The 25064-nt window shown below is 43.6% G+C and overlaps 1 long non-coding RNA gene across 1 annotated transcript in view; it reads left to right on the forward strand.

The window, feature by feature from the left end:
- Positions 1 to 25064, forward strand: part of LOC138755046 (uncharacterized) — a 38512-nt gene that overhangs the window by 9999 nt on the left and 3449 nt on the right. The window contains exon 2 of the long non-coding RNA XR_011352009.1: positions 15320 to 15425. This is a non-coding gene — a long non-coding RNA (uncharacterized lncRNA). The remainder of the gene's footprint in view (positions 1 to 15319; positions 15426 to 25064) is intronic.

Genomic DNA, 25064 nt, shown 5'->3' on the forward strand with positions numbered 1-25064 from the left:
TTCCTATTCTCCTCTTGTCCCAGCTCTCTCTCATCTGTATTTCCCAAGCCCCTACTATTTTTCCTTACTGCACATATATCGGTCTGTACTTCGTGCACCCACTCTTTTGTTTCCTCCACTCTCTCCTGCGCAACTCTCTTCAGTCTCTCCTTCGCCTCATGTAGTTCTGGACCTGTTAACTCAGTGACATTCACTATTCCCTCACTTATCTGCATCGCTGGCATTTGGGGAATAGGATAAGGTGGTGGCAATGTCTCCGGTAACTCTGGATATAACGGGGCTGACGGCTTAACCTCCCCCGTATTCTCCTTAGTGATATGGGATCCCTTTTTAATATCATGTTGAAGGTTCGCTTCCACAGCCATGCAAGCCAATGTCATATTGTGTAAATTTGCCCTTCTCTGTTCCTTCACTTCTTTCTGCTGTTTAAGCCGCCTTCTATTCCATATAGATCCTTGTCCCTTTGCCTCATGTTCCTGTACCTCCTTGGCTGCTTCCCTCTCTGCTTCTCCTAAGTACAGTACCAGCCGGATTTTTTCAAACCCTCGTGGTACCTTCCCCTGACTGCAGCTCTTTCCATATCTGTTCGTTCCGTGCAATAGACTGTACCTCCTCTCCCTTCGGTAATCCTCCCAGTAATTGATTCCTTGTTTTTTCCCACTGTCGGTTTACAGATGGGGGAACTCCTCTGTCTTCCCTGAGCTCTTGCCCTATATCCCTATTTACTCCTTCCATCTCTGTTCCGATTTTTAACCCTTTAGACTTCGTACTTCACTGGGTCTCTCCCCGGGTAGGATTTTGCCACCCTGCAATCTCCTTCGACCCTTCCCACGTAATAAACACCAGCGGCACACTGTACACAATCCTTAAACAAATACTTATTATAAACTATTATGATACACTATATGATTCTTAAACAGATACTTATACACTATAGAAACAAATAAATATAACACAATACACCTTATACAAATACTTATTATACACTACTATGGTACACGATCCTTAATGAAATACTTATTACACACTATAGAAACAAATAACTATCACAATACACCTTATTCTAATTGGCCAAGTGTCTAAACCTATCTCTCGAGATTGCTACGAGGGGACTCCAACCCCCTTCTACTAGGGGGACTTCAACCCCCTTTTTTCTACAGGGGACTCCAACCCTGTTCTACTAGGGGGACTCCAACCCCATTTTGTTTTATTCTTTGGCTTTAACTAGGGCTTTTGCAGAGTAGTGACAACACACAATTTTATCGTTGCCAACAGCAGAACTTCGTTTAAACAGGCGTCTGCTTACCTCCCTTTGTAGAATGGTCACTTGTTATCACCACACCACAATTGACCGGTGTTTCGTATCTTTTTCTTCCGTCACTTCTCCATCTTCATCACGTCGGGGTCACCAAATTGTCGGACTCTGGCTTTACCTTACTCTTAATTTAGTCTCTGTGTGGTCTGAGTCCAGCGTGTTCTTTGAATGAAGTGATAGGAGAAGGTATTCGGTTCAACAGTCAGTTTATTACACAGCACAAGAATAAAACTTAACAGAGCTCTGGGTCAGTCGTTAGTTCATAGGTCACCTGCACAGTGAGCTATTCCCCAAGACTGACCCCTATTGTCCAGTTGGCTCAGTTTATAGTTTTGGGGTGTAGCACTCCCATCTTAATCCTCCAAGTCAGACTATCCTGTTGTTTTGATCAGAAATTAATTCATCCCCAGATATTTCTAATCACCATTCTGTTCCTGTCTGGCCAATTACTGCTGTACTCTTTAACACCTCCTCCTGCCTTAATCTTCCTCCTAGACTGGTTTTCCATTCCCTTTGTTTCTTGCAGGCCATTCTTTGTTCTGGTCTGGCCTGTGTCTCCTGTGCTACTCACCACCTCCTTCAGTTTGAGCGTTCATCCTAAATCGTTTTATGCATTTCCTCTCCCTGTATTTTGGGAGTAGACAATTTTGCTTAGCCAACTTTGCTCCATGCTGTGATTGCCACTTAATCACATTCCTCTTTTTCCCTGAACCATGCAGTAAATATAAAATTATTAATTAATAATTTCTTTCATAATGTTTTAACCCCTAGATTCCAACACCAGTCTGTAGTCTCCACATTAATTTAGCGATTTCTTCGTGGAACAGCTCACATACTTTATTCTCAAACTAAATAGTACACACACAAAACTGAACTGCGAACTTATCACATCACTTGTGTAATCCCATGAACTACGTAACTTGCATGATGATGTAGTGTGTTGCCATATCAGACATTATTTCCCTTTGCACTACACAAACATGCTGGAAGTAAAAGGGTGAGCAACATTTAAGGCCTGGGCTCTGTAATGGAAGATTTAAATTGTGTTTTTTTACTTTTGCAGCTCTTGGTTCTGCAAGGCTGAGAACCTGCTTGCTTTTACTTTTCAGCCTTTGCTTCTGCAAGGCTGAGAACCTTCTTATTTTTAGAATCAGCAGACATAAGCTAAATTCCACCGAGGGGCCAGAGATGCTGTTATCTGAAGAAAGGACATCTGTGTACCAAGAACATTTAATCTTCCTGCTTGTTTTGGTCACAGACTGTCAGAGGCCTAGCCTTGATGCAAAATAAACCATTGTATTCAAAGTGATAAGCTGAAAATTATGTTATTCAATAGAAGCCTAGCATGCTAGCTTGCTCGCTTATCTTGCTGTGGTGGGAATAGGTGCTTGGGTAAGCAGTTTTTGGGTAATATAAGCCACGGTCCCGCTGCTGAAGTTTGAGACTCTCTGAGAGGTGGCAACATCTCTCAGCAAGAAGAAGAACTTCTGGAGTCCAGCCAATGTCCTGGTCAGAGGAGGTGCCCTGACAACCTACTACAAGTGTGTAGTTGTTGCCTCGCTTCGGCAGTTGGGACTAGTCCAAGCGTTGATAAGTATAGTTGGGAAGGGCTTGCATATTGTAGTGTGAAATCAGCTTTTGAATTTGTAATAAACATTTGTATAATCTGAACTGCTCTTGGTGTGTGTGTCTATTTTCTTTTGGTAGCTCAAACACTGTGACCAATCTAAAACAAACAAAGTGAGAGGTACAAGTTTACCCAAGACAGGCTCTTTGTCAAGGGATGAGGAAAAGCAGGCAGATCCCTGAATGAAAAAGTTGGGGAGGGGTGGGGGAGAAGGTGGTGAAGGAACTCAGGCTAACAGGTCACGTGGGAAAAAAACTGGAGGAATTCAGTCACTCACAGCGTCCAAAGAAGGTACAGATATATTACTGACATTTTGAGCCTGAGCCATTAGAAACATAGAAAACCTACAGCACAATACAGGACTGTTAGAAATTAAAGTACCTTTAAAGAAATTGCTCGAGACAAAAATTGAGAACAAAGAACATTTATTACTACAACAATGCAAAGTTGGGTGCTTCCCCTTACCCTGGGAATACACACAGACACTGGGGCTCACCCAACTTTTATACAGTTGATTTCAGTGTAGGAATACCCTCCCCCTTACATTCTTCTGCCTCCTGCTGGAAAGGTTTGGCATTAGGCAATTCTGCCTGCCTACGTGCAATTTCAGTATACTTGGAGAACCGGGGGGGGGGGGGGGGGGGGGTATCCTGTCGGTGTCCCTTCATGTCATTGTCCTTATTCACACCTTCCTGATTCTCAGGGCTACAGTCTCTTGATATGCAGAGTTGACTCATTCTATCTAGGGTTGGCTAATTTCATATGTATAAATCTGTGTATGGTTAGCTAATTAGAAATGTATGACTTGGTACTTCTGTCCAGGGCTAGGAGACCCTTATCTGATCCAGACTACCTCAACTTCCTACATTCTATTGTACCTTACCATTCCTTATCTTAGTCCTATGGTCTTGTCACAAAGACTAGAAGATTCTTATGTTAATCGTGCTGACTCTGCTTTCCTGCATCCTAAGCCCCAAGCTTATCCTGTTTGAACTGGTTACAGCCATTTTACTGATGAACTTTAGTTTCTTCCATGTTCATAATTTTAGATCAATTTTCCCATCTCTCACAATCCTCACTTTTCTTTTAGATCAGTAATACTGATCTTTCACCATGATCAGTGTTACTGATCTTTGGTTACTAGTGTCAGTGTGACTGATCCCCCCCCCCCCTTCCTCACTTTTCTTTTAGATCAGTAATACTGATCTTTCAAGTGTAAGGTGTAGTTTTACCCAGCTGGACAATAACCGAAATGTAACACCTGTGTAAAGTCTTTAGGTAGGGGAGCACCATGAAGGTCAGAGTAGCAAGTCCAGCTGCTTATTAGGGTTGTGAGTATCAGGCTCCAGTTCTCAGTAAAGAGTCTAGTCCATCCCACATCAGTCCGAAGTTGCCACATCTGAACATGGGCATGGGCAGATTCACGTTGAAACATTGAAGCAGTGTCTTTTAACCACCCGACTTTTGTAAGCATTGTCCTGACGAAGTCTGTGAGAGACGCTGCCTTCAGCAGCGAACGAGTAGTCAGGCGGTTCCGTTGAATTGTGGCTAGTATATGATGTCCTCTTCAGCCCCGAACCCTAGGGCCACCGATCTCTGAAGGCTGTTTGGAGCCTGATATTAAAGTGTCAAGCAGCTCACGTTGTTGGAAACTGGTGTTCCCCTTCACGGGGTGATGAAAAGTGACCAAGCTGGGGGGGGATTGTTTCTTGTGATTTAACTGTGTGTTGCAGCTTGTCTGCTAACATTAGCATATGTATCATTGAACTTGTGAGTTGCAGCCTGTCTGTGTACATTAGCATATGTATTAACTCTCTCTCTCGGCTACATGTCTTCTTTGGCTTGGCTTCGCGGACGAAGATTTATGGAGGGGGTAAAAAGTCCACGTCAGCTGCAGGCTCGTTTGTGGCTGACCAGTCCGATGCGGGACAGGCAGACACGATTGCAGCGGTTGCAAGGGAAAATTGGTTGGTTGGGGTTGGGTGTTGGGTTTTTCCTCCTTTGCCTTTTGTCAGTGAGGTGGGCTCTGAGGTCTTCTTCAAAGGAGGCTGCTGCCCGCCAAACTGTGAGGCGCCAAGATGCACGGTTTGAGGCGTTATCAGCCCACTGGCGGTGGTCAATGTGGCAGGCACCAAGAGATTTCTTTAGGCAGTCCTTGTACCTTTTCTTTGGTGCACCTCTGTCACGGTGGCCAGTGGAGAGCTCGCCATATAATACGATCTTGGGAAGGCGATGGTCCTCCATTCTGGAGACGTGACCCATCCAGCGCAGCTGGATCTTCAGCAGCGTGGACTCGATGCTGTCGACCTCTGCCATCTCGAGTACCTCGACGTTAGGGGTGTGAGCGCTCCAATGGATGTTGAGGATGGAGCGGAGACAACGCTGGTGGAAGCGTTCTAGGAGCCGTAGGTGGTGCCGGTAGAGGACCCATGATTCGGAGCCGAACAGGAGTGTGGGTATGACAACGGCTCTGTATACACTTATCTTTGTGAGGTTTTTCAGTTGGTTGTTTTTCCAGACTCTTTTGTGTAGTCTTCCAAAGGCGCTATTTGCCTTGGCGAGTCTGTTGTCTATCTCATTGTCGATCCTTGCATCTGATGAAATGGTGCAGCCGAGATAGGTAAACTGGTTGACCGTTTTGAGTTTTGTGTGCCCGATGGAGATGTGGGGGGGCTGGTAGTCATGATGGGGAGCTGGCTGATGGAGGACCTCAGTTTTCTTCAGGCTGACTTCCAGGCCAAACATTTTGGCAGTTTCCGCAAAGCAGGACGTCAAGCGCTACATGTACAATCCTGACTACCATTCTGTCTGTCTTTGTCCCACCATGATACAAATTAGATGTACTCCACTAAAGCTGTTCAGTTCCCCTGGTCCGTATTGGAATCCCTTGTTAACCCATACCCCACTATGACTATACATTAAATCTATGCCCTGTCTACATTCTAAAAGAGCACAATTGTAACCTCTGCTGCCCCTATTCCAGGGGGACTTAAAACATAGCGAGTACTGAAGTGACATATCCATTTAACTAACAATATTCCAAAAAAATGAATAAACAACAATAAAAGTAAAACCCATTGAAAACAGCAATAAAATACAACAATAACTGAATAAACAACGATAAATGTAAAACCCATTAAAATACGGCAATAAAAATACAACAATAACTGTATAAACCATTAAAATACGACAATAAAAAATACAACAATAACTGTATAAACCATTAAAATACGACAATAAAAAATACAACAATAACTGTATAAACCATTAAAATACGACAATAAAAAATACAACAATAACTGTATAAACCATTAAAATACGACAATAAAAAATACAACAATAACTGTATAAACCATTAAAATACAACAATAAAAAATACAACAATAACTGTATAAACCATTAAAATAGGACAAGAAATGTAACATTACGGCACTTTGTCACGGCGCAGTGTAAGTTTCAGGTCTGAAGGATGAGGAACTGCACGCCAGGTTGAGGGTTGAATCTGTGTGTCGTGATGTTGTGGTTCAGAAGCTGGTTTAATTCTTTGAATGTGGGTCCAGCCTTTCTCTCTTGTTCTTACTGCGGTGTCTGTAATTAAAAGTACACAGCAGGGACCATCCCAGGCAGGTTTTAGTTGATCCTCTTGCCATGCTTTTACATATAACCAATCACTAGATTTTAATAAAATGAATAACAATCTGACTTTCCTTTGTGTTAGTGTAAAAATTGTAAAATGAAACACAAACCATATTTGCATGGGTTTTGAATATGTTAGACCTTATTAAAATGCAGTTGGAGCTGCTTGTCTGTATGGGGCACAACCCTCCAATTTGTTAGAGTACATAACAGACATTGTAGCACAAGAGCCTCTGCAAGAGAACTTGAAACATATTCAACCTTTAGTTCTGCCTTAAGTAAAATGCCTTGTGCCACAGCTCACAGGAGCAGGCCTTATTTAAAACAGTCTGTAAAACAGGCACCAAAAAAAGTTAAAAGATGTTCTTATGAAGATTGCACACACAATCATTTAAGTACAGGCTAGTTTCTATTATATTCCACTTAAAAGTTCTGCTGCATGAATCCTGGAGCTTGTGGAGTCATTATTGAATCAAGAAATATTGGTACCATGCCAATCTCATTCTAACATGCCAATTTCTCCAGTCCTTAAGTCAAGATGTACTGAATAGCATCTGGTACAAGATCTGTGAGTTCTTAATTATATTCTTATTCTTATGCACCCAATTGTTCTGAACTATGCCACCAATTTAAATCATATTCCACCTATTGCAGTACTCACACAGCACCATAGACCAGTTCGCAGGTTTATTTCTCCATTAAGCTGAATCCAGTTGCGCAGGGTTTACCTCCGTGATTATTTACAATGTAACTTCTGCACTACCGGATTTAAATATAAACCTGATGAATGGGGGAAAGTTATCATGAATTAAATAACAGCGGCAATACAGAGAAATTGTGCCGAGGCATTAATTTCACTCCGGAGGAAAATGCACCAGAGAAATGAATGATTAAACTTATAGGAATCCCCATAGGAATCCCCAGAGGTTTCTTTATTCTTCAGAGGTGGGTGATCTTTAAACTCACGGACCTTGACTGCTGAATGTGTAGAAGAAATACCTCTAACTGCAAGACAAGAGCCTGAAGCCTCAATTTCAAGTGCCACAGTGCACTTAAAGGGACATGCACACTCCCCCTTCAACTGGCTGATCCAGCCACTTTACACATCAGATCCTTTCTTTATCTTACATACACTTAAAATAAGACGTGTAGAACTCACCCTATTTGCGCAAACATTTCTCCCTGCAAATGTTATAACATCACTCAACTCTCAGGTACTCCCTGTGCAAAATCACATTTGAATACAATTTATTTCATAAATTGGAATTAACTGGTAGTTCAATTCGCTCATTCTACAGTATTGATAAACGATCCTTTATGACATTTAAATTTTAGCATGAATTTTAATCAATATTGGTTAGTGACTGAAGTGGGAAGTCGTGATTTATGAAATTATCTCTGGTCTCTACTCTCCCACTCCCGACGCTTCTCCCAACATTCAGGAGCTGGCACACAGTCCCTGCCTTTTTTCATGTTACTCATCTACTATTACTTTAACTGCTTGCATTAAAATGTTAGCCTTTGCTTTCTGCTTATCCTCAGATGTCTGGACAAATGCTTTTTGTGTGATCTGTAGAAGCTGGGTTATTCCCTGCTCATGCCAATTTTCTGTCTTTTGTAATTTTCTCCTAATGTCTGGGGCTGAGTTGGTAACAAAACCTGTTAGTACCAATTGTTCCCCTGCTGGGGATTCTATGTCGAGACCCCCATATTGTATATTTGGTCCCAAAAATTGGTCTAACTGTTCAGCACATCCCTGGGGATCTTCTATCAGGGAGGTCAGTTCTTTCTTAAAGTTACGCACTTCAGTACTGGTCAGGGGCACATTTACGAAACCGAGACCCTCTCCCATGGGAACTTCCCGCAGTGGTCTCATCCAATTGGTTTCTGGCTTATTAGGTCTGGGTTCCTGCTCCCTGGGAAATGAATCAAAGGGTTCTGCCCTTTCTTCCTGAAGAGTCTCACGCTGTTCTGAATTAAAGTTACCTCTCTCTCCTGTCAACAGAGGTGGTAATCGAGTGCTTTGTGAGCAAGTTATCATACCACTCCTGCTCTCTTCTCTCTTCTCTAGTGGTGGGGGAGGTGGGGAAGGTGCAGAAGGGTAGGTCATAGGAGGGGAAGGAAAGATAGGAGCCGGCATAGGAGGAACATAGGGTGGAGGGAGGGAATGTAACACATCCCAACCTTGTGATTCAGGGACAAAAGGTTCCTCCTCTCTCTTATCCCTGAATTCTTTCTCATTCAAAACCAGCTGTTCAATGGATCCCTTGAGCCAGCAGGCTGCATATTCCCTGCTCTCAACATTGTCTTTCTGGTTTTGATAGAGCCATAGGTTCAAAGCTTTACACATCCATTCATCCTCGGATCCGAATTTTGGCCAGTACACGGAGCTCCCTTTAACCGGGTATTTAACCCATTCAATACAACAATACCTGACCATCGTCAGTTTCTCTTTACCACGGGTCTTTCCTGTGCCCCACTCAGATAACATCAACCCAAGCGGGCTGTACGTAGCTATCTGGTGTTCACATCCTGTACCAGGACTCTCCTCTTTGCTACCCATTATTCCCATGCTTATAAACAAGTAAAATACTCTTACCGAGTTCTAGTAGTACTGCTCTAGTGCGCTTCCTTCCGTCGTTTGTTCTCAATGCCTCTTCTCGGATATCACTCGCTTCTTCCACTGACCAGCCACCCGTCGCCCGTGAGTCCAGCTGAATCAGCCGGGGTGCACCTACTCTCGTCGTCGGGGTACTCTGTCAGTGGAGGGAGTGTGATCCCGGACGAGCCCCCATTTGTTAGAAATTAAAGTACCTTTAAAGAAATTGCTCGAGACAAAAATTGAGAACAAAGAACATTTATTACTACAACAATGCAAAGTTGGGTGCTTCCCCTTACCCTGGGAATACACACAGACACTGGGGCTCACCCAACTTTTATACAGTTGATTTCAGTGTAGGAATACCCTCCCCCTTACATTCTTCTGCCTCCTGCTGGAAAGGTTTGGCATTAGGCAATCCTGCCTGCCTACGTGCAATTTCAGTATACTTGGAGAACCAGGGGGGGTATCCTGTCGGTGTCCCTTCATGTCATTGTCCTTATTCACACCTTCCTGATTCTCAGGGCTACAGTCTCTTGATATGCAGAGTTGACTCATTCTATCTAGGGTTGGCTAATTTCATATGTATAAATCTGTGTATGGTTAGCTAATTAGAAATGTATGACTTGGTACTTCTGTCCAGGGCTAGGAGACCCTTATCTGATCCAGACTACCTCAACTTCCTACATTCTATTGTACCTTACCATTCCTTATCTTAGTCTTATGGTCTTGTCACAAAGACTAGAAGATTCTTATGTTAATCGTGCTGACTCTGCTTTCCTGCATCCTAAGCCCCAAGCTTATCCTGTTTGAACTGGTTACAGCCATTTACTGATGAACTTTAGTTTCTTCCATGTTCATAATTTTAGATCAATTTTCCCATCTCTCACAGGACCTTCAGCCCACAAACTTGTGCCAAACATGTCCCAACCTAGAAATTACTAGGCTTACCCATAGCCCTCTATTTTTCTAAGCTCCATGTACCTATCCAAGAGTCTCTGTGAAGACCCTATTGTATCCACCTCCATTTCCGTTGCCAGCAGCCCATTCCGTACACCCACCACTCTGCATTTTAAAAAAAAAAGTACCCTGGACCATTCCTCTGTACCTACTCCCCAGCACCTTAAACCTGTGTCCTCTTGTGGCAACTGTTTCATCTCTGGGAAAAAGCCTCTGAAGATCCATACTAAAAATCCCTTAAGCAAAGAACAGGAAGGTGTCAGAATAAAGGCTGAAGAATGGCCGGGGGAGGAGTCTGTCCATTAAAGGTCTTAACTAGATATGATGAGGAGAGGTGATAATTGGTTTTGGCTCTGAGGAAGGAGTCAGGGAAAAGGGGAGAGCGAGAGACAGTGGGGGAAGGTGACATGGAAGAAGAGGGGGGGGGGTTAATGGAGAAGTCGATGTTAATATCTTCTGGTTGGAAAGTGCCCAGATGGAAGATGAGGTGTTGCTCCTCCAATTTGTGGGGGGGGGGGGGGGGGGAGGGTCTCAGTCTGGCAGTGCTTGAGTCCAAGGACACACATGTCAGCATGGGAATGGGATGGGGAATTGAAATGGTGGCCACTGAGTGATCCAGACTGTTGAGGTAGACAGAGCCAAGGCGCTCAACAAAGCGTCTCCCAGTCTCTGATGTAGAGACCACAGCGGGAGCAGTAGATGACCCCTGCAGATTCACAAGTGAAATATTGATTCATTTGGAAGGTCTGTTTTTGGCCCTGAGTGGTGGTGAGGGAGGAGGTGTTGGCGCAAGTGAACATATCCTGCTGTCACTGGGTAAGTCCCAAAGGGAAGATTGGTGGGGAGGGAGGAGTGGATAAGGGAGGAATGGATGGAGTGGTCCCTGCAGATGGCAATGAGGGGAGGAGAGGCAAATACAGTATGTGTCTAGTGGTAGGATCATGTAACTATATAACCATTTAGAGCACAGAAGCAGGTCAGTTCGGCCCTTATAATCCATGCTGAACATCAGCTTCCACCTGGTCCCACTGGCCCACATTTGGCCTATAATCCTTCATACTTCTCCCGTCCATATACCTTTGCAACATTTCCTTAAATATTAACATCGATCTCACTTTTACCACCTCTGCTGGAAGTTCATTCCACACCCCCACCACTGTGTGAAGATATTCCCCTTCATGTTTCCCCTAAACATTTCCACTTTTACTCTTGTTTAAATCTCTCCAACTCTCAATGGAAAAAGCCTATCCACATTGATCCCATCTGTCCCCCTTATAATTTTGAATCCTCTATCAAATCACCCCTCAATCTTCTACACTCCAGGGAATAGAGTCCCAGCCTGCTCAACCTTTCCCTGTAACTCAAACCCTGAAACCCCGGCAACACTCGTAAACCTCAACACCCTCTCAATTCTGTTTATATCCTTGAAATTTGGTGACCAAAACTGCACACAGTATTCCAAATTTGGCTTCACCAATGCCTTATACAATTTCAACATAACATCCCAACTTTGTACTCAGTATTCTGAGGTATGAAAGCCAACATATCAAATGCCTTTTTCACCATCCTATCTACATGTGGTTCAACTTTCAGGGAATTATGTACCATAACTCTTAAACCTCTTTGTTCCACTGCACTCAACTGTCTACCATTTAACTTGTATAACTTATTTTGTTAAGTCCTACCAAAATGTAGCATCTCACATTTATCTGTATTAAACTCCATTGCCATCTTTCAGCTCATTCTTTAAACTGTCCTTTATCACACTGTAAGCTTTGATAATCTTCCTTGCTGCCAACAACACCACCAGTCTTTGTATAATCTGCAAATTTATTAATCCAATTTTCCACCCTATCATCTAGATCGTTTCTGACAAACAGCAGTGGACCCAGTACCAATCCCTGAGGAAATCCACTCGTCACTGGCTTCCAATTCAACAAATAATTTTCCACCACTACTCTCTGGGATCTTCCATCCAACCATTGTTGAATCCATTTCACTACTTCATCATTAATACTTAATGCTTCCACATTCTTTATTAACCTTTTATGGGGAACTTTGTCAAAAGCCTTACTAAAGCCCAAATAGACAATATCCACAGCATTCCCCTCATCAACCTTATAAGTAACCTCCTCGAAAAACTACAAGATTTGTTAAAAATGATCTTCCACATGCTGACTACTCCAAATCAATTGCTGTCTTTCCAATTAGTTGTACATACCATCTCTAAGAACAGTTTCCATTAATTTACCCAACGCAAATGTCAGACTTACAGGCCTATAATTACCAGATTTACCTTTGGAACCTTTTTTTGGACAGTGGAACAACATGAGCCACCCTCCAGTCCTCCAGCACCTCCTCTGTGGCCAGTGACATTTTAAATATTTCTGTCAGTGCCCCCATTTATACACTAACTTCCCTCAGGGTCCTAAGCAATAGTTTGTAGTAGGTGGCAGAAATGGCGGAGGAGGACACTACTGGGAGGGTAGGTGAAAAAAAAACGCTGAGATGATGGGGGAAAGGGTAACTCTGATTGGAGTAGGAAAGCTGTCTGATTCGAGAGGGCCCAAACAGAATACAAGGTGTTATTCCTCCAATTTACAGGTGGCCTCGGATTGGCAACTTCCCCCAGCCCCACCTTTTTATTCTGATGTCTGTCTGTTTTTGCTTATACCTGAGCAAGGGCCCAGGCCAGAAATGTTGGTAATAAAAACACAGAAATGCTGGAGGAACTCCGCTGGTCTTGTAGCGTCCATAGGAGGTAAAGATTATTACTGTTGTTTCGGGCCTGAGCCCGAATAAGTGCGTGACCAGCTGAGTTTCTCCAACAGGTTTGTGTGTAACATTTAACCTCAGTGTCTACAGACTTCCTCGTTTAACTCCATTGGTTCCTCTTGCCAGTCAAACTTTCCCTGTCAGTCAGCCAAGCAAATTGAGAAATGCATGTGGATGGATTTGGAGCTGATTGCTTTTCCAGACCTTGGGACATCCACATTGTTGAGGAAACAGCTTCAGTTGGGGCTGAGATTTAAAACAGACGATGAACTAAATTTAATTCCCAGTAAATAAAACCCTCTGTAGAAGAACACAAAAACTGCAGATGCTGGAATTTTGAGGGAACAATTGGGAGCTGCAGGGAGTTAGTGTGTCAGGTCGCATCCAAGGCCAACGTTTCAGGTTGGGACCCTTTACAAAACTCTCATTACCTTTATGATTCAATGAATGTCTTGGCTCAATTAACACCTATAAAGTCCCAACTTTCTGACTGAGGTGGGAATATAGCCAACAGCTGACCAGAGATCAAAGTGACCTGTTCTTCTTTGCCATCTTTCACTGAATAATGACATTGGTACATTTGTTTTACATGGTGATAAAAGCAGAGGAGTTGTGGATGGAGTCAAAGGCAATATTAGTGCCAGTCACATCAGCGAAGAGGAAATGCTTGCGTGTTTTATTTCTGAGAAGAGATTAAAAGCCACAGTGTGGCTGGCAAGGCGGTGAGTGTTAATGACCACAAGCTCTGCAAAGAATTTTGGCCAGTTGTGCAGAGAGAGTCACCAAGGGAAACACAAGCACATCCTCTGAGAGGCTTTGATGAACTAAACAGGAGCGAAGCCAAATAATTTTCCACATCGCTGCCTGTTAAAAGTGATCGATTGCTGTTGATGCTTGAAAAACAATTTTCTGTCCGACTGAAATTTGTGCTTGGGGATTAGCTGGACTTTACCTGGAAGTAGTTGGGTGAATCTGGAGCAAACACCGTGTTCTTTCCACAGTTGATTTGGGGATGGAGAGCACATCCTAACCAAAGCCTGGTCACTATTCTGCTGTGAGTGAAAGCTCTGCCTTCTGAGATGAGTGCCCGCCAGCGGGCCTGCAGTGGTGAGCAGCCCTTCACTTGCCCTAAGTGTGGCAAGGGGTTCAGTCAATCGTCATATTTTCTGAACCACCAGCAGGTTCTCACTGGGGACTGGGCCTTCACTTGCCCTGATTGCGGCAAGAGGTTCAGTCATTTGTTGAAATTGCTTATATACCGCCGGATCCATGCCAGGGAGAGGACCTTCACCTGCCCTGAGTGCGGCAGGGGGTTCAGGCAATCGTCGGACTTGCTGAACCATGAGCAGGTTCAGAATGCCGAGTAGGCCTTCTCCTGCCCTGAGTGCAGCAAGGGCTTCATCCAGTCCTCTAACTTAAAGTTCCACCATTGGTCCAAACTGGGGAGAGGCCTTTCACCTGCCCTGAGTGTGGCAAGGGCTTCACCCAGTCCTCTGAACTGAAGTCCCACCAGCAGACCCTCACTGTGGAGAGACTCTTCACCTGCTCTGAATGTGGCAAGGGCTTCACCCGGTCCTATTACCTGAAGTGCCACTAGTGGGTCCACACCAGGGAGAGGCCCTTCACCTGCTCTGAGTGTGGCAAAGGCTTCACCCAATCCTGACGTCCCACTGGCGCATCCACACCGGAGAGAGACCCTTCACCTATGGAGTGTGTGGGAAAGGACTTGCTCGGTCATCTAACTTGATTCCCCACCAGCGGTTCATGCCGGGGGCAATGTTTAAATCTGTCGTTTGTTAATCATTTAAATGTGTTTACACTTTTAAGAAAATTAAATTCAGGGAAGTGGGTTCAAATCCACTGTTGTTAAGGAGTTTGTATGTTCTCCCCATGACATTTTCCTCCCACCCTCCAATAACATACATGGATTGTAGGTTATTTGGGTGACAGTGCCGGATCATTGTGCATGTGCCAGCCAGAACTATGTGCGCTGCTATCACACTTCCCCCTCACCGCACATCCGCCAGCATGAACTACGTGCGCTGCGGTCGCACTTCCCCCTCACTGTGCATGCACAAGTCAGCACTCGCTCGTGCACTCCAGAAGAAGAATGGCCGCACATGCAGGTAAGTGAATTTTATGCTACTTAATCTGTCCTCCATTTGGGGGAGTAGGACAAACTAATATCTGGCTCAAGATTTATGTGTCCTAATATTTACACTTATTTTTAAAATTTAGTTTCCTTTTATAACGTGCTACAGAACTGCAGTACTTCATAACATGTACTAGCTTAATCTGGTCTGTTGGGTGGGACGGACTTATGGGCCTAAAGGGCCTGTTACTGTGCTGTATCTCTAAAAGAAATGCATTTTAAAAGTAGTACCCTCTGTAATTTCCTGCTCCATAGGATCATGGAGGCCAGAGCATTAAGGTGAAGATAAAAATGCATTTACCAGATTGAAGAGTAAAAAGCTGTCACAGAAGAGGACATCTCAGTTTACAGCAGGATGCAGGTCAGTTGGGAAGATGGGTCAAAACTACAAATGGAATTTAACTCTTTTTTTGAATATTTTAATTTTTATAGACTCTTCAATCAAACAAACATTATAATCTTGTTCACATTTCATATACAGAGTCTGTATTTATCTTCCCTTATATGACTGAAAGTACCATCAATTAAATTACCTAGATAGCAAAACAAAAAAAATCTTCCCCCCGCCCAGTTTATCTCCTCCCCCCACCCCCCCGGCTCTAATAACCAAGCTACTGGTGCCAATCTTTCCCCCCCCACCCACCACCACCATTTTGAAATGTGGCTAATGCACCCATCTACCACTTGTATCTCCCTCCCCTTCATTGAGCTTCCCATATACATTCATACTTCTAATATACATTCTTTATTAACATTTTGGGGGAAAAAAATCCCTCTCATATTGCTCACAAATACAATATTTATAACCATATAACTGTTTACGGAGCAGAACAGGCCATGTCAGCCTTTTGAGTCTGCACCGGTTCACTAGAACAACTCTACTAGCTCAACCCTCCCGCTCTCCGACCATAACCCTCCAACCCCTTCACCTCCATGTACACATTCAACCTTCTCTTAAATGACAGTAGGGACCCTGCCACAACTATCTCATTTGGAAGTTCATTCCATTCTGCCACCACTTGCTGAGTGAAAAAGCCACCTCTAATATTTCTCCTAAAGTTTTGCCCCCTTACCCTTAACTCATGGCCTCTTGTTCCAACCTCCCCTGCCCTGTTTATGTCTAGTCCATCTATTCCTTTCATAATTTTAAATACCTCTAACAAGTCCCCTCTCAATTGTCTATGTTGCAAAGAATAAAGTCCCAGTCTCCTTAATCTCTCCCTGTAATCCAGATGCTGTAAGCCACGTAACATTATTGTAAATCTCTGCACCCTCTCCACGTTATCTATATCCTTTCTATAATTTGGAGACCAGAACTGAGCACAGTACTCCAAATCAGGCCTCATGAATGCCTTAAACAGCTGCAGCATCACCTCCCAGCTCCTATACTCTACTAAGATTTATGAAGGCCAGCATACCATATGCCTTCTTAACCAATGTCTACAATGGGAATCCACCTTCAGTGAACTCTGTACCACAACCCCCAGGTCCCTCTGCTCCTCTACATACCTCAGTGCCCTCCCCTTATCTGCATATGTTCTATTCTAGTTATTTTTACTGAAATGCAACCTCACACTTGCCATCTGCCATCTTTCAGCCCACTCTTCCAAACAAACCAAATCGTTCTATAATCCAAGAAAATCTACCTCACTATCTACCACTCCCCCTATTTTTGTATTATCTGCATATTTGCTTACCCAGTTAACCACACCCTCCTCTAAATCATTAATATAAATGATAAACAACAAGGGACCCAGCAGTGATCCTTGAGGCATCCTGCTTGTCACAGGCTTCCAACATGACAGACAGTTGTCCACCATGACTCTCTGCTGTCTATCTGCCAGCCACCTCTGAACCCATGTCACAATCTCTCTACTAATTCCTAGTGACTGAACCTTCCTTATTAACCTTACATGCAGAACCTTATCAAAAGCCTTACTAAAATCCAAATAGATCGCATCAATTGCTCTACCTTCATCCACCTTTTTTGTCACTTCCTCAAAAAACTCAACAAGGTTCGTCAAACATGACTTTCCCTTTACAAACCCATGCTGGGTGCCCCTAATCAATCCCTGCCTATCCAGATATGCATATATACTATCTCGAAGAATACCCTCCATAACCTTCCCCACCACTGAAGTCAAGCTTACTGGCTGATAATGACTTGGCCTACATTTAATGCTTTTTTTGAACAATGGAACTACATTTGCAACCCTCCAATCCCGTGGTACCACCCCCTCCTCCAGTGATCTTTGAAAAATCACTGCTATTTTTTCCCTGACCTCCCTTAAAGGAAAATCCCATCAGGACCAGGAGACTTATCCACCTTAATTGACCCTAAAAGCTCCAGAACCCTCTCTTTACTAATCCCTATCTTCTCCATAACTAAGCCCTTTGCCTCTCTATTATCTCGTAAAGCCCAATGACCCTTTCCCTCGTGAATGCAGATGAGAAAAAATTGTTCAATTTTTATCCCATCTCATGCGGTTCCTTACATAGTTCACCGGTCCCATCATCCAGTGGACCTATTCTATCCTTAATCCTCCTTTTACTATTCATATATCTGTAAAAACCCTTAGGATTCACTTTCGCCTTATTAGCTATGGACACCTCATACCTTCTTTTTGCCTTTCTAATTTCCCTCTTAAGGTTCTTCCTGGAATCTAAGTAACGACCATACCTCAATCCCTTGTTTTTTATATTTAGTATAGGCCTCCCTCTTGTCCCGAACAAACTTCTTAATTTCACCAGAAAACCACAGCTCCCTCGAACCTTTAGTCTTTCGGCCTGACTGGAACATAAAGATCCTGTACTCAAAATCTCACCCCTAAATGCTCCCCAAAGATCCTCTATAACCTTTCTGGCAAAAAGATCAGCCCACACAACTCTCTGCAAATCCCTTCTCATTCTCCAAATCTGGCCTTCCCCCACTTGAAGACCTTCAACCACGAACCTGACCTATCCCTTTCCATCATTAAGCTAAAGCTAATGGACCCGTGATCACTGGATCCGAAGTTCTCTCCAATGCTTACCTGTCACCTGCCCCATTTTCATTCCCAAACAACAGATCTAACACCGATCTCCTTCTAGTTGGCATCTCAACATATTGTTGCAAAAAGCAACCCTGAACACAATGCATAAATAATAAGCTATGCTGCCCTTTTACTAACTGCGTTTCCCAATCTATGTTTGGAAAATTGAAATCCCCAACCAACACCACCCTATTTCTACTGCACATCTCACCTATTTCCTTGCACATTTGCTCTTCTAGTTCCCTTTCCCCATTTGGAGGCCTATAATATACCCCCATAATAGTAACCTCACCCTTCTTATTTTTCAGCTCTACCAAGACCGCCTCCCTCGATGAGCCCTCTAGTCTATCTTGCCTCAGCACTGCTGTAATATCCTCCCTGACAAGTAATGCCACATCTTCTCTTCTTAATCAACCAATTCTGTCACATCTAAAGCAGCTAAATCCTTGAATATTTAACTGCCAGTCACAACCTTCCTTCAACCACGTCTCGCTAATGGGCACAACATCTTAATGCCACGTGTCGATCCACACTTTTAGCTCATCCAGCTTCCTTACTACGCTCCTCGCATTAAAACAAATACATCTCAGGGATCTCCTACATCCTACCTTCTGCCTATCCTCTCTACCATTCTCACACTTTTCACTACCACATCTTTTTTCTACTTCCTGCTGTTCCTCCCTCAAATTTAAACTTGTTTCTTTCCATAGCCTACAAACCCTCTCCCTGCTGTCCTGCCTAACTTGAAACCTTGTCCCCAACCATACTAGTTCAAACCCCCCCCCGACAGCCTTAGCAAATGCCCCTGCCAGGAGACTGGTCCCTCTATGATTAGGGTGTAACCCATCATTATGGCATAGGTCCCATCTTCCCCAGAAAAGGTCCCAGTGGTCCAAGAACTTGAAATCCTGTCTCTTACTCCACCCCTAATTCTATTTCTGCCCTCACTGTCATGTGGCGCAAGAAACAATCCAGAGATTACCCCCTTAGTGGTCCTCCTTTTAAGCTCCATACCCAACTCCCTATACTCATTCTGCAGGACCACTTCCTCCTTCCTTCCAACATCATTGGTGGCAACATGTACTACAACCTCAGGTTCCTTACCTTCCCCTTCTAGGATGTTCTGAACACACATAGTCACATCCTGGACCCTGGCACCAGGGAGGCAAAACACCATCCAGTTTTCCACAGAGGTTTACAGTCCATCTTTTCCCTGATACCCTCTTTCCACCTTATTTACATTTAATTCCAAAGTGGTGGCAGGGTTCTTACAAAGTCCATAACCTCCCTTGGATCCTTAAACTTTCTTTCCCCACTTGCCAGGTGAATGAGGGGAAACTCAATTCCTTTTGTTTAAGGCCCTTTTTAACCAGGTCAAATTCCCTCCTGCATTTCAATAGCACCACGCTTATGTCTGGGTAGAGATCTGTTGATGGACACACAAATTGATTCCTTCTGATCAGCCACTTTACTGTCTTGCCGAAGAAACGCCCCATTAGGGTTTTCCAGATGATAGCCTCTTTCTTTCAGGTCACCACAGAGTTCCTTTCTGTTTCTCTTATCTCATGCAAAACATTATACAGCCAGCCCATCTCCTCTTTATGGACCACAAGGGCTTTGAACAGGCAAAACTCAGAACTCATAACCCCTCTTCAAAATGGGGTTTCCAACAAGCTTTCAAAAGCCCCTGCACTCTCTCTGTCACACTTGGAGAAAAACCTGTTTAACTCACTGCTTGCAAAACCACATGATCCATCTAAAACCGCACACTCCACCAAAACAGCTTGCTGACTCCCAAACTCTTCATGAGAGATCTTCTCAGTTTCCTGAGATGGTCCCCTTTCATTTGCATCTTGTGAAAATCTTCAGCACAGGAGTCTATTGTCTGTAGACTTGGAGGCACCACCTTATACACAAGTCTTGCATTTTAAAATGAAATCTGTTTTGAAGTGTTTGTAACCTAACTAAAACCCCACAATCTATTTTCCAAAAACATATCTATACATAATATAAAATATAACATAATCTGTCGCAAAAGCAAGTTCGGTTGTACACATTTGTGAACTTTCATGCATGCACACCTGTTCCTGGAGAAGCTACAGTTCAATTATTTTCTTTTGAACCCCGGTGCCATCTTCCCCAGCTCCACGGAGAGTTGGTGCCAGCATCATATGAACACGAGCTGTCAGAGCATGAGTCGATCGTGAAGGAAAAGGAGGAACATGAACCCATTAAAATTTCTCATAATTTAGACGTACAGACGATCATAGACCAATTCAGCCCATGTGTCTGGGCCACCCCATTAACCTCCACACCAAGAAAGGTAGGAGGAAACTGGTGCCCCTGGTGAAACTCCACGCAGACACAGGGAGAACATAAACATGTCTTACACAAAGCTTGGGATTGGAACCATGGACTGGTCCTGATCGCTGGTGCTGTAAAGGTGCTGCGCTAACTGCTACACCAACCCTGCTGCCCTCTAGCAGGTGTAGTCATCAGGGACAATTGTGCTGTCCCAAATTTTCCACATGCTGCATTCGGAGTATTCCACTGCCCCAGCTGCTGTCTCCATTATCCACTCCTAGTGTAATTACAAAGGTCTTACCTGGCCTAACCTCACTGGAGACAAGCTTATTCTCAGCCTCTGCTCACCAAAGCCTTGTGAGTCAGCCTCAAAGTTCCTCTCTTACCCTGAGCCACTCACTGGCCGTTCTTTACTGTGCCAGAGGGTTGTTAACTTGGCCTGCAACATCATGGGCACCAGACTTCACTCCATTGAAAATATCTATGTGAGGTAGTGTCTTAAGAAAGCAGCCTCTACCCTCAAAGACCATGCCCACCCAGGCCATGCCCTCTTTGCTACTATTGGAAAAAAGGTACAGGAGACTCAAGACGAGCACTCAGCGGCACAAGGACTGGTTCTTCCCCACTGCTAAGAGATTTCTGAATGATCAATGAACTCGAGATAATGCCTTACTTTGACTTTTTGCGCACTACTTTTCCTTATTGTCAGGTGGTTTATATGAATGTTTACACTATGATGCTGCAGCAAAACAATAAATGTTCTGACTTGTTCATGACAATAAATTCTGATGCTGATTCTAATGAGGTGCCCCACTGATTCTCAGACCACATCCCTCATGAGAGTCATACGGCAATGAAACAGACCCTTCGGCCCAATTTGCCCACACTGTTCCAAATGCCCCTGCACCAGTCCCACCTGCCTGCATTGGGCCCGTCCTATCCATGGTTCCAACCAATCCTTTTCTGAAACATTGCAATAGTACCTGCCTCAACCCCCTCCTCTGGCACTTGTTCCATACTGTTACAAGTTAACAGCCCTTTTTAGTTTTGTTTGGGACTGAAGGGACTTTGTTCGACTAACAAAGAAACAACAATGGAAAATTCATCAATGGTAAATCTAAAATAAAGTCCAAAAACTCTGAAAAGTAATTTTAAAGCTTCAGTATAATTTTAGTCTTGCTTAAGTCTTAAATCCTCAGTTCATAAATAATTATAAAGTTGTGGTGGCCCGCAATTGCGGAGATTGAGCCGGCACATCGCGCGGCAGCAGACGCGGACAGAGATCGCTAAAGCGACTCCCAGGACAATGAACCGGCGGGGGTAGAAGCTGGCCTACAGACCTAAAATGGTATTGGTCAAGCTGCCTAGCTAACTCGGCAGAAACAGGCTGGGGAAGAAGGGCATTTATTATGCATGAACGTTCCCGCCTGCTATTGTTGTTCATATCGATGACTCAGTCAATCAGCAAAAATGGCAGGAACTTGAAGCAGCATTTCCAGCCCTAATAAAGGAGTGAGCTTCTCCTGCCTCACTGTATGTGTGTCTTTCTTTGTAACGGTCGGCTACAAAGCGTTTTTAAACATTACATCTTCAGGCCTCTTAAACTCACAATTCTTTTGATAGGTGACCATCCTCTGAGCCACAAATGTATCTCCTGTGAAAAGGAGAATACAAGTCCTGTCTTTTTTCTTTTGTTGAATGAAGACTTTGGAATCTGTTTTCCAAATGATGAAACTGTCCTCATTATCTTAAAGAGACAGTCAAAAGTAGGCTTCTCTTGAAATTTACTTATTCCGTGTTCCCCTTCTGTGAAGAGCAACATATAGGCAGTCTTTCCCCTTCTGCAGGAAATATGGCTCCTGGTCAGTTCTGCATTTTATCAGAATGGTGAGTTTTCTTAAACTGACTTCTTTGACTTAATTTCAATAATATATTTCTTGCAAATCTCTAATGTCACAAGGTATGTGACATCATTTGTCTTTGAAATTCATATGGTCTTTTGACACAGATATGCTAAAAGCATTTGTCCATGTATGCCTCTATGAGGTCTGCTCTCCTCAGAGCTAAAATGATCGTGCATTTATACAGCTGCTTCTGAAATAACACCTATTATTTTTATCATCTCAAAATCCATCATAAATCTTTCCATCTTTCCGACTCTGCAAACTGGCTTCTGTCTTCCATCTCAAGAACCAGGTGTATTTCAAATGCTGATGTGTTTCTCTGTGCTGAAGAACATCTGTAGAATGTAAATGAGCCCTGTCCTCCCAAACTAACTTATTAACCCATATCGAGATAAAAATATAGTTTTAACATTAACTAAGGATTAACACAGATCCGTAACATGCACCCACCACCCTCTGCATAAAAATAAAGTAACTCCTCAGGTTCCTGTTACAACTCCACTCCTCTCCCCCCACCTTAATCCTATGACTCCTGGCTACCGATTCCCCTACTCTGGGCAAAAGAACATAGCACAGTACAGGCCCTTCGGCTCAATGTTGTTCTGACCTATAAATATCCTCCCAAAAAAACTATACCCTCTTAACCTCATAACCCTCTATTTTTTACATCCATGTGGTTGCTAAAAGTTCCTTAAATGCCCCTATTTTTTCAGCCTCCACCACCATCCCTGGCAAGGCACAACTCTGTGTAAAAATAAAAAAAAAAAATGTACCCCTGATGTCTCCCCTAAACTTCCCTCCCTTTACTCTGTACACGTCATATAGTCATTCTGGTCTTTTCCTCCCATGATTTGTCCACCTTCATGAGAGGCCCTGCCATCTCCAGTTAGAGCAGGGGTGGCCAAACCGGAGCTCACAAGCCACACGCAGACCTTTTAAGTATAATGTGCGGTTTGCAGAAATAATGTATATGCCATTTGACAGGACAATCTGGAATGTAAAATCTTAAGAGCATGATCGTCCTGACCTTGACCACAAAGTCCCAACACCACCGCCATCTTCCTGTCAGCTCTGACACAATCTCACGCATGCCCCATTAGTTATTTGTTAAGTCTCAGTGCTCCCCCGCAGGGTCCATCCACCCGGTCGCACCGCTGTCGGCTCTGTACAGGCTTAAACATCCTGTTACAGGTGGTTTATTTTAAAACATCTAAATAAAATTTAAGCCTTTAAATCAGTAGTTTTCAAACATTTTCTTTCCACTCACATATCACCTTAAGAAATCCCTCTACCATAGGTGCTCTGTGATTAGTAAGGGATTACTTGAGTTGATATTTGAGTGGGGAAAAAGGTTGAGAACCACAGGTCTGGACCCAATACTTACTGAAATATTTTGCTTGAGAAAAATTGTCATTGACCCATTCACCTTGGAGTTATGAAACCATGCACATAGCAATCTTTCTAATCAGAGCACCTATGGCAGAGGGATTATTTAAAGTGGAATGTGAGTGGAAAGAAACCGTTTGAAAACCACGACTTTAAATGATATCTCAACATTCTTCTCAACTTCAATAAGTAATGTGCCAAACTCTTTAACCTTTACCCTGAGGGCAAACCTTCTGCACCCAAGATCACCCCACTGACCCTTATGAATGGCCTGTGATAGAATAGACTTTTCCTCACATATGAACAATCAAGATGTGAATACAATTGTAAGATGCAGAGAAAATTTATAAGGATGTTGTTGGGTCTTGAAAAGTTGAGTTATGGGGAAAGGTTGAATAGGTTGGCACTTTAATCCCTGGAGAATCGAAGAATGAAGAGAGAGTTGCTGGTACAAAATTATGAGGGGTATATTGATAGGACAACTGCAATGAGAGGACATGGGTTAAGGGTGATATGGTTAAGGGGAATCAGGAGGAATTTCATGCAGAGAGGGATGGGAGTGTGGAACGAGCTGGCAGCTGAAGTGGTGAATGCCGCACAATTTAAACATTGAAGAGAAATTTAGATGGGTAGAGGAATGGGAGGGGTATGTAGCTATGGGCTGGGTGCAGGTTGATAGGACAATCAATAGTGCAGCAGGGCCTAGATGGATCAAATGGCCTTTTTCCTGTGTTGTGTCCATGGTTCTCACAGAGCAGTATTATTCTCATTACTCCAGGTGTGGTCTCATAAGTGATATGGTTCAGTTAAGATTGTGCTACTTTTATCCCCATCTCCTTTACACTAAGGGTGAGGAATCCATTGCCCTCCCCAATTACCCACTGCATTCTGCAATTTTAAATTTTAATGTAATTTACAAAATATCGAAGTTAGAGCCCTTCTTTGCAGGCAGTGAGGTGTGAGCTTGGACTCACCCTCTGGAAGGGCAGTTCACGCAGATTCAACAGGAAGCTTCATGGGGCAAACTGGACGTATTCAATGTTCGGAGGGAAATGTGTCCAAGGCTCATTGTGAAAGAGCACATGTGGTGGGGGTGGGACTGATCTCCTCATTGAAGGACAGAGTGAAGAACCAGGGAGCCTGGTCTCAGGGTGGCCACTTCGAAATTAGATCAAGAGAAGCCTTGTGGCTGGAGATTTCTATTTGATTTAGACAAACAGCATAGTTACAGGCCATTTCAGCCCATGAGTCTATGCCATCCAACTTACAACCAACTAAGCTACATGCCCAATAGGTTTGGAATGGTTGGAGGGAACTGGAGCCCCCGGAGAAAACCCACACAGACATGGGGAGAAAGTACAAACTCCTTACAGA

This window comes from Narcine bancroftii, chromosome 2 (genome assembly GCF_036971445.1).
Source record: "Narcine bancroftii isolate sNarBan1 chromosome 2, sNarBan1.hap1, whole genome shotgun sequence".
NCBI lineage: Eukaryota > Metazoa > Chordata > Chondrichthyes > Torpediniformes > Narcinidae > Narcine > Narcine bancroftii.